At 41.7% G+C, this 17191-nt stretch overlaps 1 long non-coding RNA gene across 2 annotated transcripts in view; it reads left to right on the forward strand.

Moving 5' to 3' along the window:
- The window catches only part of LOC141418234 (uncharacterized), a 125920-nt gene extending 124878 nt beyond the window's left edge, over window positions 1-1042 (forward strand). For both annotated transcript variants that reach the window (XR_012442922.1, XR_012442923.1), the window contains exon 7: window positions 370-1042. This is a non-coding gene — a long non-coding RNA (uncharacterized lncRNA). The remainder of the gene's footprint in view (window positions 1-369) is intronic.
- The last annotated feature ends 16149 nt before the right edge of the window (window positions 1043-17191 follow it).

The raw sequence follows: 17191 nt of genomic DNA on the forward strand, positions 1-17191 counted from the left end.
AAGCCTTTCTCTTTACAGTTGATACCATTCAAAGGCTCTGAAGGAGGTCCTTTTGCCTCTGGCCAGTAAAGGGGGGTGGGGGAATAAAGCAAAGTAGGGTTTGTTGACTCCAAAAGTATTGAAACAAAGTCAGTCACCACAACTGTGAAGGGGCTGTTGGGAATATGGAGGCCTCCAGAGCGCATATAGATAGCAAAGTAGATAGACAGCAAAATCGGAGAACGAAAACAAGAGGGCTTCTCAGGTGACAGCAAAGTCAGAGAACAAAAAGACTTCTCAAATGAGAAGGGGGACCCGGAAACTGGTAGTCCCCCAAGGCCCAGGGACTTTCTTTTTATCTCCCTCCAGTCCCTTCCCTTCTGTTTCCAGGCAATGAGGGGGTCTCCTGTTGCTTGATTGCACGTGTGACCACGAGCATGGAAAAGATGGAAGAGGTCCGGGAGGAGTTACACCTGTGTCCTGCTCCAGGCCACACAGAGGTCTGTGGCCATGGCCTGCCTAGAAAATTCTCAGCCTGGTTCCATCCCCAGAGCCAGAGTGGTTCCACCCTTGGGGCACAGCTCAGGGCTCTATCGCGGCCGCACCTCTGTCTTCCCTCAATCCAGCTGCTGCTGTGAGCGCTGTCCTTCACAGTCATTTTGCAATCACCTCGGAGTCCAGGAAAGACAGATAACGCCTTCGTGGAAAAAGACAGAAAACACACCAATCGGAAGGAGTCCAGGAAAGACAGATAACGCCTTCGTGGAAAAAGACAGAAAACACACCAATCATCGTAAACCTTCCTCAGCATGGACCACCTGCCTGGCTCCAGGTAACAGCTCTGAAACCTCTCCCAGGACAAAGATTGAGGAAATGACCACACAGACCACACCTGTGCCTGAACCGTTCAGCTGTGCATGTACCTTTTGTCCTCTGACCCCAGCTCTTTTGTCCACTTAAACCTACAGCTCATGTCTATACCCCAAAGATGGCTGAAGATGGCTGAGTGCTCATTCTGCCTCTTCCCATGGCATGTCCTGAGCTGTGAAATAAACCCTCTTTCTCTGCCTTTACCGGCATCTTGATTTGGCATTTGGGGGCAGGCAGCCAGATATGGCATGTGGAATCCTAGAAGTTTGGGCCTTGGGTCCAAAACTCCGGTTTCATTCAAGTTTATTGCATTTATTAGTGATGACACAATTCCTAGCAGTGCTGAGCACATGGTGGGTGTCAGAGGCTGCTTTGGATCACAATTGATCTATCTACAAACACTGCAATGTGGATTCAGCAGCTTCTGTCTGAGAGGAAATGTTTAGTGGTCTGGAAAAAGGCAAACCAGAGGTAAATGTTTTATTAGCTGTGTGACATTGCTCGTGATATCTCTGAGCCTCAGTTTCCCTAACTTTCTAATCACATAGCTTATTACAAACCAAACTAGAAATCTTATTTATAAACTGTAGGGCAATATTACTTAAGCAGATGTTTTACTAGTAATATTGCTGTGAAAGTTTCCGGTGTATTATTTCTGAGGATGTAAAATAAAATTCTTAGAGAGGATAGGCATGTAATGGAAATGAGTGAAATTAAATTAACTAGATTTAAGAAAACAAAATCGGTGGGGATCTTGAAAACTGAAGTATGCTTTCCTTGCCTAAAAGAATTCAAATTCAAAAGGTTAATAATACAGCACTATTCAAACAATATTTTAAGACAGAAGGAAGGACCCCTGGAAACTTCCATTATGACCTCCTTGTGACCTTAAAGGGTGGAAAGAAGGAAAGGCAGCACAAAGAGTGTGAGGATCAAGACCAACCAATCAGAACATTGCAGGAACAGCCAACCAGAATGCTTTCTGCACACCTAATTAACATAGAGATTGAGCTATGCCCTGGAGAGCATGGGTAAAACCTCAGATCACATTAATTTCAGAGGCACCCTCCCTGGGAACCCCCTTCCCCAACTCTGGGGACTCAATTCTCCTACTTTACACTTTTCTATCTCAATAAACTCTCCTGCTTTATACTTTTCTCATGCATGAAGTTCGTTCTTGGCCTTCTTGGGACAAGAACCATTTAATACAACTTCACATTAAATTATGCCAGTGTATGACTCTTTTGAGTTTCCCCAACAAGCATATAACAGTACCAAGATGTAAAACCCTATCTGCCACAGAAGAAGAAAGAATTTTGGATAGATGGATGAATGAAAGTGTCAACCAGAGGATGGATGAACAGGTCCCACAGCTTCCCAGTTTGCACAGAAAATCACAGGTCCTTGAGATCCACAGATGTGAAAACAAGGATTCTCACAAGGTGGAAGGTTTAGCAAAGATAACTAAAGTATCACAGGTTAAAGTAGGGAGAAAATAAAGAGAAGGAGAAAAGACACCTCCCGCTAAAAGTGCAGGGGTGGGAGAAAAGTTCAAAAATTTTGGTCCTTTCCTGGGGTTTGAGTTGGGGAAATACACATCACCAGGTGACGTAAGCAGCCCTAATCACTAGATAATGGTTCTGAGCGCCCAAGATGGGTGCTGTTTATTAATGAGAGTACGGAGAGGTGACCCAGACTCACCCAGAACATGGAAGCAATAGGTGGTTTTAGTACTTCCCTTTGCCAGATGAACCTTTCCCTCCACCCTTTCAAGGATCCTTGCAGCTTGTTGACATCTCAAAGACGAAGGCAAGTGCAGGCTGCCCCATTAGGTGTCCCTGTTCTTATAACTTGGCATCCAAAAGGAGATGGGAGGGGCCTAGCTGCTCTGGAAATGGCAGAGTTAATTGGGAAAGAAATTCACTTTCAGCAGGTTGGGGGCAGATCACTTCCAGGGAGAGAAGACAGGGTTGGGCTGTAAAGTTGGAATGTTTGTTAAATATTTGGGTTTGTTTGGCCCCTGGGATGATCTCCTGGGTTTGGGGTCAGTGTCTTATTATAAGAGAGAGAGGGCGGGGAATGAGAGAGAGAGAGAGAGAGAGAGAGAGAGAGATTACTTATGAGACAGAGATTATCTTTGTAAACTATTTATTATTACCTATGCAAACTATTTGCTATTAAAGCAAGAGATTTATGTAGGACCGAGGTGGGTTCTTGTCCCATGAAGCTGAAGAGTGAACTTCACAGATAATGAGAAAAGTGTAATCATGAGAGTTTGTTGAGATAGAAATGTGTAAAGTGGGAGAGTGGGGGAGGGGGGTCCTAAGAGAGGATGCCCAAGAAATGACTTGATTTGAGGTTTTTATCCATTGTCTTCAGGCTGTTGATCAATCTCTGTGCTAATTAGGTGTGCAGAAAGCAGCATTCTGGTTGGCTGTTCCTTCAATGTTCTGATTGGTCAGAACCAATCCTGTCTTTCCTTCTTTCCATCCTTTAAGGTCACAGGGAGGTCATAATGGAGGTTTGCAGGAGGCCCTTCCTCTGTCTCGCTATTACCTGTGTAAATTATGTCCAGCTCTAATTGACAGTTTCTTTTTAAAATTCCTAACATCTGCTCTATCTAGCTCCATTGTCTTGCAAAGTGCATTCTCAGGTACAGATTGCTCTTAAGTAATGGGTGTATTAAACTTTAAGTAGCTAACCTCAAGGCCCAGGACAGGGAGGAAAGAAAGACCATGCATCAAGACCCTATAAGAAAAAAAACAGGTACCCATCTATTAGAAAACTGTATCCAGGGACTTGCAGGTTCTGCCCCAAAAGTCTGCAAAAAAAACCCAAAAACCTAGATAAAAGCCTATATGAACACAGCTGCCACTGATTAGCTCATTTCACTGAGTCCCACCCGTCAGGGAGCTTTGCTGTCCTTTCAATAAACTTTGTGCTTGCTTTACTCTTAACTCCTGGTCCAGCATTTTCAATCACCTACTTTGACAAGATATGAACTCAGGATCAACACCTCCAGTTTTAATAGCTGTTTAGCTATTCTACAATGCAGGAGGGCTGCACTGCTCCCTGATAACAAAATTTCTCCCCAAAGCAAGGACCTCCCATACCTTTCAGAGTTCTGTCGCAGTCTCCATTCTACCTGTCAGTTTTTGGATCCCCCAAGAGCAGCTCCTGGAAATGTTGACAGCACCACTTTCAACTGCATCCCTTTGGGGAATCTCCTGTTTCCTAGATCTAACTGACACGTGCCTGGTGGTGAATTTCTTTTCAAAGTGCTGATTCACTGAGCTAAAAAAGGAGCACATCACCTTCCTCTCCTAGAAATCAAGTGGGAGCTCCTCACTGGCAGCCTCCTCCAGAGGGCACTAATTGAATTATCATTCCTGTGGTCTCCTTGCTTCATGCTAACTGCCTTCTTCTTCCAGGCTTCCACGCCTGGATTCTCTGAGCCTCTCTTGTCTTTCTCACCGTATTTGTGAAACCGGAGTTTTGGACCCAAGGCTCAAACTCCTGAGATTCCATATGCCAGGTCTGACCACTTGCCCTTAAATGCCAAATCAAGAAGCATGGTGAAGGCAGAGAAAGGAGGTTTATTACACAGCTCTGGACATGCCGTGGGAAGAGGCAGAATGAGCACTCAGCCATCTTCAGCCATCTTTGGGGTACAGACATGAGCTACAGGTTTAAGTAGACAAAGAACTGGGTGCAGGAGACAAAGGTAGGCATAGTTAAATAGTCCCAGTCACAGATGTCCTGGTTGACCATTATCTCAGTTCAAGGGTTCCCAGAAGGGTACCAGAGAAGATGTCATCACTGTTATCACTTGAAGGGAACAATCTGGTTCCCATGAGATTATTGCTTCTGTTCCAGGGTGCAGCCTCATCATTATAGGTAGTTGTCCCAATGTAGAGGGGTGGTCTGTCCTGCAAGTCTCCACTGTTCCTTACGGGAAGTTTCAGTCCCTTGTTATAAAGATGTTATCAGTTCTGTCCTTTCTGAAATTCAAGGTGATTATAAAGTGACTGCAAAGAGAATGACTTAGAGCAAAGCCAGATATAAAGTGTAGGCAGGGGTGCCAAGCATCTCCTGTTTTTAGTTAATTTGTGGGCCCAAGTAAGGAGTCAGTGCTTTTCAGCAAAAACAGTTTATGTACCTCATACATTTGCAGTTATTTCAAGTGAAGCAAAGCATCCCTCCTACCTTTCTTCTCAAGTCAGTTCTCACACCCTCATATCATAGACCGAAATCTTTGGGAACATGAATATGTATATATAGAAGGGCTTTGCGCCTAAGAATGTGCAGGATGGTCCAGATGAAGATGATGAAGTCCAGGATGGCTTCTAACCCTTGAGGCATAGATGAAATATAGACTGTTATTCCCTATCTTATCATTGATGAAGAAAACAGGAAGTGCAAAATGTTTCCTGTGGGGAACAAAAATATGCAACCAAAGATACCACATCAGAATATTTTTAAATCTTGCTGATAAAGGAAAACAAAGATTTTATGGAAATATATACAATGAATTAAGTGGTAAGGAATCCCCATGAACCCCAAAACTTAGATGGAACAGACTATTGACAAGCCCTCCAAATCAACTTCTGCCTGAAGGAAAGTGGAGGAAAGTGCAATAACGTCCAAAGAGCAGGGGATGAAGACTATTGGACGCTCACGGGAGGTGTCTGACCAGCCTAATGTAGTTCTAAAAATAAGAGTGTAAGAGGTGCTCACACCGCTTTTGCTGAAAAATACTGACTCCTTCTTGGGCCCACAAATTAACTAAGAGCAGGAGAAAAACATGGCATCTGTCCTTCATTTTGAATCTGTCTTTGCTCTAAGCCGTTCTCTGTGTAGTCAGGATGCAATCACCTTAGATTCCAGGAAGGATAGGAATGACCAGTAATGTCTTTATGACATGGAACCAAAACTGTTCCCAACAGTAGATTCTTCTTTGGATGGATCACCTGCCTGGTTCCAGGTAAAAACTTCAGAACCTCTCCCAAAATAAGGACTGAGATAATGACCAACTAGAATACACCTGTGACTGGGACTGTTTATGCACACTTTTGTCCCCTACCCCCAGTTCTTTTGTCTACTTAAACCTATGGCTCATGTTTGTACCCCAAAAATGGCTGCAGATGGGCTGAGTGCTCACTCTGCCTCTTCCCATGGCATGTCCCATACTGTGTAATAAACCTCCTTTCTTCGCCTTCTTCATGCCTCTTTATTTGGCATTTAAGGGCAGGGACCTGGCATATAGAATCTCAAGAGTTTGAGTCTTTGGTCTTTAACTCCAGTTTCATGAAGAGTTCCAGATTCCAACTTATATGGAAGGCCCAATGCCAAGGAGAAACTTTTGGAAGTAGAAACCAATCTGAACATGCAGAAAGAATAAATTCTAGACTGAAGTGAAATAGAGGGCTTAGCAAAGAATGGAAAAGAGACCAGAAGCAAACCATCTTTCCTGAACTTACCATCTTCCCCTAAATCAAGGCAAAGCTTTTTTTTTCCAGTTACAAATGAGCAGCAGATAATAATGGTAGATAAGTTGCCTATGAAGTTATTACCAAAAAAGAGAGAATGTGAAGTAGAATAAATGTCCCCAGAAACAACAAAAGCATGTAGAGAATATAGACTCACAAAATATGAAAACCATAACCTAATATTTCAAAATAGTTAAGTACACAGAGAAAATACTAGATAGGGTAAAAGAAAAGCATAAATCATATTTAGGAAAAAAAACAACAGAAAGCGCAAATAAGCAGATGTGGCCTTAAAAATAATTAAAGATGGAAAATATATTATTAATTAAACAAATGAAAAATCAAAAAGGATTTGAGAAAAAAATGTTTGATCCAGGGGAGAGGCAAAAAAAAAAAAAATTCAACATATATGCAATAGGGATTTTTGAAGAAGAGAAAAATGATGGAATATAATGAGCAAAAAGAAATATCAAATTTTTTCAGAAGTGACACTTATATCTTCATAGGGGAGACACCACTTAGAACACTGTCAACTCAAATGCATTTCTAGTAAAGCAATTTAAGAATAATTTAAGAATAAGATATCCAATGTATTATTGTTACCGAATGTTGGAAGTAAAGTCTATGGTGGTCTATTTTCAAGACAAGGCATTTAACCGTGGCCACCTGCTGGTGGACCAGCTTGAGGATGTTGGGGGAGGGGCAATTGATAAGGGAACTTAAACTGGGAGGGCTAAATCATGATGGAATGAGAAAATGGGTAAAACCTGTGTATGTGCCAGAAAGCACATGTCACAGGGAGACCTTTCTACCTCAAAGGGAGGTGGATTCCACTTAAAGCCCACTTCTAGAATTTGACCAATCACAAGAGAGGCCTAGTTTAAAATAACCCAATAAGAAATCTAGGCAATGTAAGGGAAGAATGTATGCTCCATAGGTCTCAGTCAATGAGGAACTGAGGGAGGGATTTGCACACTAGACAAAATGATGCTTGTTGTAACCACTTTGGATGTGTCTGCTTCCCAAGCCCCTGATCTTGCAGGTTCACCATTAAAGTCTCACTTTCACTGTACTTCATGTGTCTCTGAATCCATTCTTTGAGTTTGGACAGGTAAGTGTATTTCTTATACCTCATAAATGTGTACAGATATTATGTGAATCAAAAATGAAAATGTTCATTTTAATTTTAAATAAAAGAGAAAGAAAAATTCCCAAAGTCTCTAAGCTCTAGGAAAATCGATCATATCACAAATGAAAGGAAGGAACTCATTTAGTGAAAAAAAAATATGGTTCCACGGAGAACATCATCTAAAGTGAAGTTAGCCATGTTCAGAAGGCCAAAAGCCACATGTTCTCTTTCATATGTGGAATATAGACCTTATTATAAATACAGAAATATTATGAAAAAACAATTGTGCTAAGGGGAGTTCATATACAAGAGGGGGAGGGTAAGAAAGTAGTTAAGAAGGTGAATATGGTTGATGTAATTTTGTATAAGAATGAATATAGATTTTTTTAAACCTCTTGAAACCACCGTAAAAAGGGGACTAAGGTAGAAAGAAGAAAAATAGAGGGGATGAACCAATTCAGGTTATAATACATATATGCATGGAAATGTCACAAGGAAACTCCCTGTGTAGCTAAAATGTTATTATTTTTTCTTTTACAAAATCAGAGAACGGGAAGGAAGAACAAGTCCAGTTTGGGGAAGTGGGGGAGGTTAGTTAGTACCAGTGGTAGGGGAAGGAGGTGGAGAAAGGGCTTGGGATGATGAATAGAGAGCAAATACTGTGTACACATGTTTGTAAATGGAAAAATGAGATCTGTTGAAACTATTCCTGGAATGGGGGGAGCGGGGAAGAAGAATGGTGGAGGGGGTGCATTTAACTATGATGAATTTGATTTATTCTAATAACTTTTATAAATGCCACAATGTATTCCCACCCAGCACAACAATTTTAAAAAATATGGTTACGAGTCAGCACACATCTGTAAAATGTCCCAGGAAGAGGATCTTCAGGAAGTGACAGTCAGGTTTGGCAGCCCCGCGTGAAGGAAGGTAACTGAAGGAAGATGGAGCTGTCCTGTTAGGAGGCGCTGGGTGCTCTCCGCTCGCCTTCCTGGTCCTGACTGCCTTGTGTCAGTCAGCCTTCTGTTGCTGTGACAAATACCTTTCAAAGCAACTGAAAAGGAGGAAAGAGCCACTGTGGCTCATAGTTTCAGAGGTTTTGGTGCATGGTCGGTTGACTCTGAGGTAAGGTGGCGTGGTTGGCCACAGGAGTGTAGGGCAGAGGTGGCTCACCGCTCTCTTTGAGAGTTCACTTCAACCTAACAAAGCTGTACACAACAGACCTATAGTCAGCATCTCCTGAAAGGGGAAAAACAGAACAATTCCTCTAAAATCAGGAACCAGACACTCACCGTTCTTATTCAATGTAGTACTTAAAGTTTTAGCCTGAGCGATCAGGCAGTAGAAAGAAAAAAAGGGACACAAATAAGAAAAGAGTAAGTCAAATTTTCCCTGTTTTCAGATGATATGGTCGTACACCTAGACACTCTCTAAAAACTCTTAGAAATGACAAGTTTTGCAAAGTAGGAGGATAAAAAAATCAGCATACAAAAGTCAGTAACTTTTCTATACACTAATAATGCAGTCATTGAGAAAGAAATCAGGAGACAATTCCTATTCACAATAGCCTCCAAAGAGATAAAATATTTAGGACAAGCCTCATAACCAAGAGGTGAAAGACCTTTACAATAAAAATTCTAAAACACTAGAGAAAGAAATTGAGGATGACCACTGCAGGTCAAAAGACCCTTGTGCTCATGAGTTGGTTGAATTGATAATGGAAAAAATGGCCATATTACCAAGACATCATACAGATCCAATGCAATCCCCATCCAAACATCAATGCTATTCTTCACAAACAGAAAACAATGCAAAATTCATATGGAAGCACAAGAGACTCAGAATAGCCAAAGCAATTCTGAAGAGCAATGCTGAAGGTATCACAACACCTGACTTCAAATTATATTACAGAGTCACGGTAACATAAACAGCATGGTACTGGCACAAAACCAGACAACACAGACTAATGGGACAGAACAGAGGTCCGGAAATAAATGCATCCATCTACAGCCACCTGATTCGAGACTAAGGTGCCAAAAATAGACACTGGAGAAATGACAGTGTCATCAACAAGTAGTGCAGGGAAAACTGGACATCCACTTGTGGAATACTGAAACTAGATCCTTATTTCTCACACTGCACAAGAATAAACTCACGGTGGATCAAAGACGTTGATGTAAGACCTGAAACTTTGAAACTTCTAGAGGTTTCCTTTAGTGTGGGAAACTCTTCAAGATGTGGGCATAGGTGACGACTTTCTGTCTAGAATTCCAACAGCTCAGGAAATAAAACAAAGAATTGACAAATGAGATCACAGCAAATTAAAATACCTCTACAAAAAAAAGGAAACAATTGTTTGGGAAAAAAAAATCTCTGCCAATTATTCATTGGACAGAGGATTCACTTCCAAACTATCACTCAAAGAAGTAACATCAAAAGACGGTCCCGTCACCAAATGAACATACTAACTGAACACTTTTCAGAAGCCAAAAAGAAGTACAAATAGCCAATAAGTATATGAAAAAAAAGTTTATTATCATTAGTCATGAGGGAAATGCAACCCACGTTATACTGAAATTCTATCTCACCCCAGCCAAGCAAACAAAACACAACAAATCTTGGTGCAGATACAGGGAGAAGGGAATGCTGACACACTGGTGCAGGGATATAAACCCATGCAACCACTATGGAAATGAGGATGGAGGTTGCTCAAAAAAGTAAAACTAGACCTACCTTTTGATCCTTCTCTACCACTCCTGGGCGTATACCTGACAGATTCGGTTAGCTTATAACAGAGACACCTGCACACCCGTGTTTATCACTGCCCTGTTCACAATAACCAAGTCATCAACCAACCTAGGCTCTCATCAATGAAGGAATGGACAAAGAAAATGTGGTGTATACACAGGATGGAAAATGATTCAGCCATAGAGGAAGGAACCACATCATTTGCAGGAAAATAGATACAAGTGGAGAGCCTTACGCTAAGCAAGACACACCGACTCAGGAAGACAGACACCACACTGTTCTCTCAAATGTGGAATTTGGAAGGAAGGGACAGGAAAGTAAAAGGAGGATATGGGGAGAAGGGGAGGGGTTGGAGAAGGGTGATGAAGAGTGGACATGAGCAAGGTGCATTACACGCCCATGTGTGGGAACGTCACAATGAAGCCCTTTTCGTGAATAAAAAGAAGAAACAATGCACTGTTGAAATCCGTGCATATTTTTACAATGTTTGTAATTTTACTTTATGATAAGCAAGTCTATGTGAGACAGAAAGCCAAAGGAGGATGCCTTTAGAGGTTAATCTGAGCCGAGTAAAATATAAAAACAATGTAACAAGTTGGATAATGCTTTATTAACTTATCCAACCGATTGCATGTGAGTGCTGGTAGGTGATGTGATGTGTTTTCTCAGATATAATAGCACTCTCCGACATGATACTTGTCAATGTTACATGGTGTTCAAAGTTATTATGAAGCTAAATTAAGGATTAAAAATTTTAAAATACCTGATCTTTATATTTGTTTAAAATAGATATATATATATAGTTGTTTAAAACAGATGCATGTTTTTTCACCATTTTCAGTACTATTTTAAATTAAAACATGATTAAAATACTTGTTTTATATTATGTTGACAAGGAGAATGAAATAAAATCTCATTTTTAAAGCAGTAATGTATAATTCACTTATCAAGTGACTTTGAGGGACATTTTGAGAATAAAGAATGCATATTGGTCTCCAAGTTGTAAATGCTGGTGAAGATGTGGGTTAAATGAGTTCTTATACACTGGTGTAAATTAATCCAGCTATTATGGAAATCAGTCTGGAGGTTCCTTGAAAACTACCATATGACCTGCTCAAACCACTCTTGAGTATACACCTGAAGGAATCAGAGGCATCTTACCACGGTGACACCTGCACACCGGTGCTCATATGCCTCTACTCACAATATCCAAGCGGTGTGATCAGCCTAGGTGCCTAGCAATGGATAGACAGATAAAGAAAACATGATATATACACATATGGAGTATTATTCAGCCATGAAGAAGAATGAGATCATGTCATTTGCAGAGAAATGGATAGAGATGGAGGTCATGAAGTTAAGCAAAACAAGCCAGACTCAGAAAGGCAAATATCACCTGTGTTCTCTCATATGTTGACCCTAGAGGACAACAAGTAGATAAATAAGACATAAAAGTAAAAGGGGACAGTTAGGTGAGGGGAACAGGGGTAGGGAAGTGTGAGTTTAGTAGTAGGCAGGTGAGTGTGATTTAAGCATATTATGTACATGTATGAAATCACTACAATTAATGCATAAAAGCCATTGGAACAAAGACCTTGTAAAAACCTTCAAGAACACAGTCCTAGTGATAGGAAGAATCCATTTACTGCAAAGGCTTCTGGGAAGACATCTACCCTTTCAACACCATTCCCTTCCAACACTGTCTTCTGTGTCCAGTGGCCAAATCCCCACCCTCACAACACAGTGAAGAGTGGTTCGTTTTCAACTCCCTCCTAACTTTCCCTGTGCTGACACCTGTGCTGTTAAATCCCGGAATACTGTGGGTTTTTTCCTTTTGCTTTTTTCTCTCTTCTTTTTTAATTGTGCTGGATGGGGGTACATTGTGGCATTTACAAAGGTTCTTACAATATATCAAATATATCATGGTTGAATTCACCCCTCCATCATTTTGCATTATCCCCCTCCCTCATTCCTGGAATAGTTTCAACAGGTCTCATATTTCCATTTTCATACATGAGTGCATAATATTCTACCATATTCATCCTCCTACACCTTTTCCCTATATTCTTTCCCCTCCCACTGGTACCAACCCCCAGACAGGACCTGTTCTGTCCTCCTGTCATTCAATTTTGTAAAAGAAAAAAAAAGACATTTTTGTTTGTTTAAGATAGCTATACAGGGAGTTTCCTTTTGGCATTTCCATGTATATATGTATTATAACCGGAATTGGTTCATCCCCTCTATTTTTCTCCTTTCTACCTTCATTCCCTTCTTATGGTGATTTCAACATAGGAAGTACATCAACCATATTCACCTTCTTAACTTCCTTCGTTTACCCTCCCTCTCTCATATGTGACCTCCCCTTAGCATGACCTGTTTTTCATAATATTTCTATATTTGTATTAGGTCTGTATTCCACATATGAGAGAAAACATGTGGCCTTTGGCCTTCTGAACTTGGCTAACTTCTCTTAAGATGATGTTTTTCCATTCCATCCATTTACCTGCAAATGACATAATTTTATTCTTCTTTATGGCTGAATAATATTCCATTGCTAGTACACTGTGGTTTTTATCACTTGTTTCCTTATCTGTTGTTTGTGCATTATGGTACCTGTGATAGTACCGAGCAAATATTGCTTAGTTAATGTGCTAAGTAGCTTGATAATTAAGGGATTTACTTGGAAGTAAAAGTGTTTTCCCATGTCTTTTGATTGCCAACCTTTAAATGGATGAGGATTTTGTGGAACAGAATAGAAAAAGAAATATTTTGAGGTGGCTGGAAATAAACTTTTAGAGCTGGTATAAAATTCTCTCATTTTAAATGAAAAGTCATTCTTCTGAAGAATGATTGGGTGGCTGTGTCATGATTGCTACATTATTTTTATGATCATCTGAAGTCCAATATGGATCATCCACTGGCGGCTGTGACAGGAAAGAGACAGATGGAGCAGACCTTCACTGCCTCTAATCTCAGCTCACAAATAAGACATCGCAGCTTTCCTTGTATTCCAACTGCTGCATCAAGCTCTGTGGCTCCAGTCTAACAGCAAAGGAAGTGGGGACATCCAGGAAGATGTGGGATATAAATATCACCCCACAGGGGTTATCTGGAAGTAAAGTTTATTTTCTTGAATTTCATTTATTGCAAACTGTATGGAGCTGGGATGTAGTTCAGTGGGAGAGGAGGTGCTTAGCATGCATGAGGTCCTGCATTTGATTCAATCTCTTGCATCAAAAAAAGAACAATTTAATAGTGCGTCTAAATGGATGCTGGTGGCTCATGCCTGTAATCCCAGCTACTCAGGAAGCAGAGATCAGGAGGATCATGGTTCACAGCCAGCCTGGGGAAATAGTTCATGAGACCCTAGCTCTAAAAAAATCCATCACAAAAAAGGGATGGTGGAGTGGCTCAAGGTGTAGACCCTGAGTTCAAAGCCCAGTACCACCAAAACAAAAAACAAACAAACAAAAAAACATAACACATCTAGGATGATTTGGAACGATGCTATTATCTCAGAGACAGAGAACTAACTCGATGCTTCTGAGCACATAATGTAGTGGGTGGTGGCCAAAACAAAGCATAATGGCACAATGAGGGAAACGATTCCTGACCTTTGATCAAAGAGCTAGAAGATTTCAAAGCATGTGATGCCTTCTGCAGGAGACAATGAGCAGTGAGAAGTGGTCTGTGAAGGAACTGGCCTGTCTTCAAGGATGAAAACTATAAGGATCAGAAGGCAAGGCAATCAAGAGTGGTCCAGACCAAGGGAACAACACTAAGAAAATGACAGAGGCACAAGGAAAGGCAGGAACTTGCTGAATACCAAGTTGTATAGACCACAGAAGGGAAGCAGAAGATGGGGCTGGAATCCAGAGAGCTTTTTTTTTTTGTCAAGTCACCTGGTCCTCACATAACTCACACAATCTTTGCACTATCACAAATAGTCGTGAAAGTCCTAATACCAAAACGTGGTGACATTACTGTCAAACAATAAAGTGAGAATTAGAGGTCACCTAAGGCAGGAATTATATCACCAGCCAACCCATCTATTTCTGTCTCATTAGTGTATTTTCCCCTGAACTGTCTGTTCTGACAACAGTTTTTCCAAATGTCCTAAATAAAGGGAAGGCACTAGTGCCTGGTGCTCTCTGTAGTTTTGGTAGGCAGGTGCTGCTCTACCACTGAGCCACGTACACCCCAGCTCCTCTCTGTGTGTTTTGGTTAAGTGGCAATGCTATACAGAAGATGGGCCAAGCGACAAACGATGAACACATTATGTAAAAAAGGCTGCAGTTTGTGGAGATTATGCCTTCACAATGCCGCCACCCCGTAAGTCCAAAACACTCACTAGCTTGGTTCTGAGGAAGCATGGTCTATAAGGAGCAGGCAGGCTTTGGAGCCGAGCCATCCCTTTTTGGTGTGAGATGCTGGTTGCTCCCTGAAGCCTCCTGAACCTGCATTCCTTCATGGAGATTTGGGGCCCATGGCACCACAGTTAGCACAAAACCTACATATATCCTCTTGTTACTGGGTGGGTGGTGTAAGGAGTCCCTGGTCAGAAGATTTCTGGTACTTGTGTCCCATGACAGAAGAATTCAGGCAGGATGCAAAACTGCAGTGAAAATGATATTAAAGTTTATTGAGGGTGAGGGGAAGGCATTGCAAGAGAAAGCCCTGGGGGGAGAGAGGGTGTTCCAGACAGGTGGGATAGAAGTGATAGTCTTTGTTTCAAAACCCTTTATAAATTGACAGGACAAAGGGCAGGAAAAACTTGGGAGGTCCTTGCAGGATGGGTTAGAGTGATTGACAGGTTTGATTGACAAGGCCTTGTCACACAAAAAGGGGCACACCGCACATGCACTTGTGCCAACTCTCAGGTATTTTAATTACATGTATGAGGTGTGATCAGTATTCATGTTTTAAGCAGAGGGCTTTTACTGGAGATGTAATTGAAGCTTCCTGCATTACAACTTACAGTTGCAAAGGATTTACAATTGAGAAGAAATTTACAAATGCAAAGGATGGCACAGAGCTAAGAGGGGGAGCGGTTTAACATGAAATGCACTTGGACAAGTCTCATGGGTGCCAAAGTCCCAGGGCTTCTCCCCTGTTTACTAGCTTGCCTCAATCTCACTGAAAGGGTACACAGGACAGCCCTGCATGATGTCATTTAAAGCTATGCCTCCCTCTCCACCCTCTCCACACATTGGCCACCCTTTCATAAGTGAACCTGACAAAACAGAGAGAGGGAGAGAGAGAGAAAGAAAGAGAGAGAGAGAGAGAGAAAGAGAGAGAGAGAGAGAGAGAGAGATGGAGGAGGAGAGGAGAGGAGGGGAGAAGAGAGGAGAGAAGAGAAGAAAAAGAGATTCTTCCTTTCTAAAAATTTTAGCAGCTGAGAATGTGCTGTTACATAGAAAAAGTAAAGCTGTTGGGGTGAACAAAAAGGAAGCCATGTAAGGATCAGACTCCCGCCCTTGCAGGCAGCTTGCTGGAAATACCCCACCACTTATAGAACGGCCCACACCTAATCTCGTAGGAATAGACAGTCTCACCTTGCCCAGGGTCACAGCTGGCTAAGAATTGCAGCTTCCCCTAGCAATTGTGGATCCTGAAAAAAAAAATCTCCCTGCCCAGCTGAACTACCGCTCCAGACCCTTCCCCTATATCTACTCCAAGTCTGGAAGTGGTGTTGGGTCTGGGGACCTAAGGCAGATGAGTGAATCCCATCCCCCCGGATAGCACTGTGATTCCTGCATCCTCAGAAGGAGCTGTAAATCTGCACTCCTGCACCGTGAAGGGGAGATACAGGGTCTCATAGATCTGCACAGGGCTGATGAGCAAATTGCTCTCGAGATTATTCCCCACCCCCCAGTAAGGGGCAAACAGACCGGTTCATCTAAAGCCTGTGAATCCACAATGAAAAGAGCCCACCTAATCCTTACCCAAACTCAGAATTAAAACGTCCATAAAAGCCCCAGCCTTCACTGAGCAGCGAGCCACCGGTTTCCAGGATCCACTGCACTGCTCTCACTGTAGCCTTTCCTTTCTCTCTAATAAATCTACTTCCTATGGTGGCTTTGGCTCACAAGTCAATCAGCCAGTTCCCTGGCCTGTGAAGGCAAGGACCCTTGACACCAGCCCACAACACTTCACACTGGCATGGAACAGTGGCAGTGAGATTCTGGCTTTGGCTGGACACTCCCCTTTGCAGGATTTCTTCCCAAATAAACCCTGTGCTGGTGTTTGAGTTGTCCCTAACCATTCTGTGCCTCTTTCAATATAACAAACACTTTGTATGGGTTCACCAGAGCAGTATTGCCAGAACAAAGCAAAAGATGTGCAACCCTAGGCTTCTGCCCAGAGAACAGTGCCTCTAAAACAAATGTACAACAGAGACCTATTCTGAACCAAGCCTTATTGTGTAATTCCTTTGCTATAAGGTAAGTTCAGATACAAAATACTAAAATTCTCATATAGGAAAATCACACTTTGAGTATTATTAGACATTTAAGAGGAACAAAATTCAATGAAATCAGGCTGTACTTATTAATAAAGAAATGAATAATTAATACACAGGCTGCAATCACGTAATAGGAATTAGGACAAAAGCCAAGTTCTTTCAGAAGTTCCATTTATGCAACTTTACAGTAATTTGCTAGTATCAACTGTTAGAAATAGTCAGTGGTGGTCCATCTTCAAGGCATTTAACCCTGGCCACTTGCTTGCATATCAGCTTGAAGAGGTTGGGGGAGGAGCAACTGATAAGGGAACTTAAACTGGGAGGGATAAATCATGATAGAATGAGGAAATGGGTAAAAACTGTGTATGTGCCAGAAGGCACATGTTACAGGGAGACCTTCCCATGACAAAGGAGGCAGATACCACTTACAGCTCGCTTCTAGAATTTGACCAATCCCAAGAGAAGCACATTTTAAAATAACTCAATAGGAAATCTAAGCGAAGTCTGGGGAAA

The sequence above is a fragment of the Castor canadensis genome, chromosome 16 (assembly GCF_047511655.1).
Source record: "Castor canadensis chromosome 16, mCasCan1.hap1v2, whole genome shotgun sequence".
In the NCBI taxonomy this organism is placed as follows: Eukaryota; Metazoa; Chordata; class Mammalia; order Rodentia; family Castoridae; genus Castor; species Castor canadensis.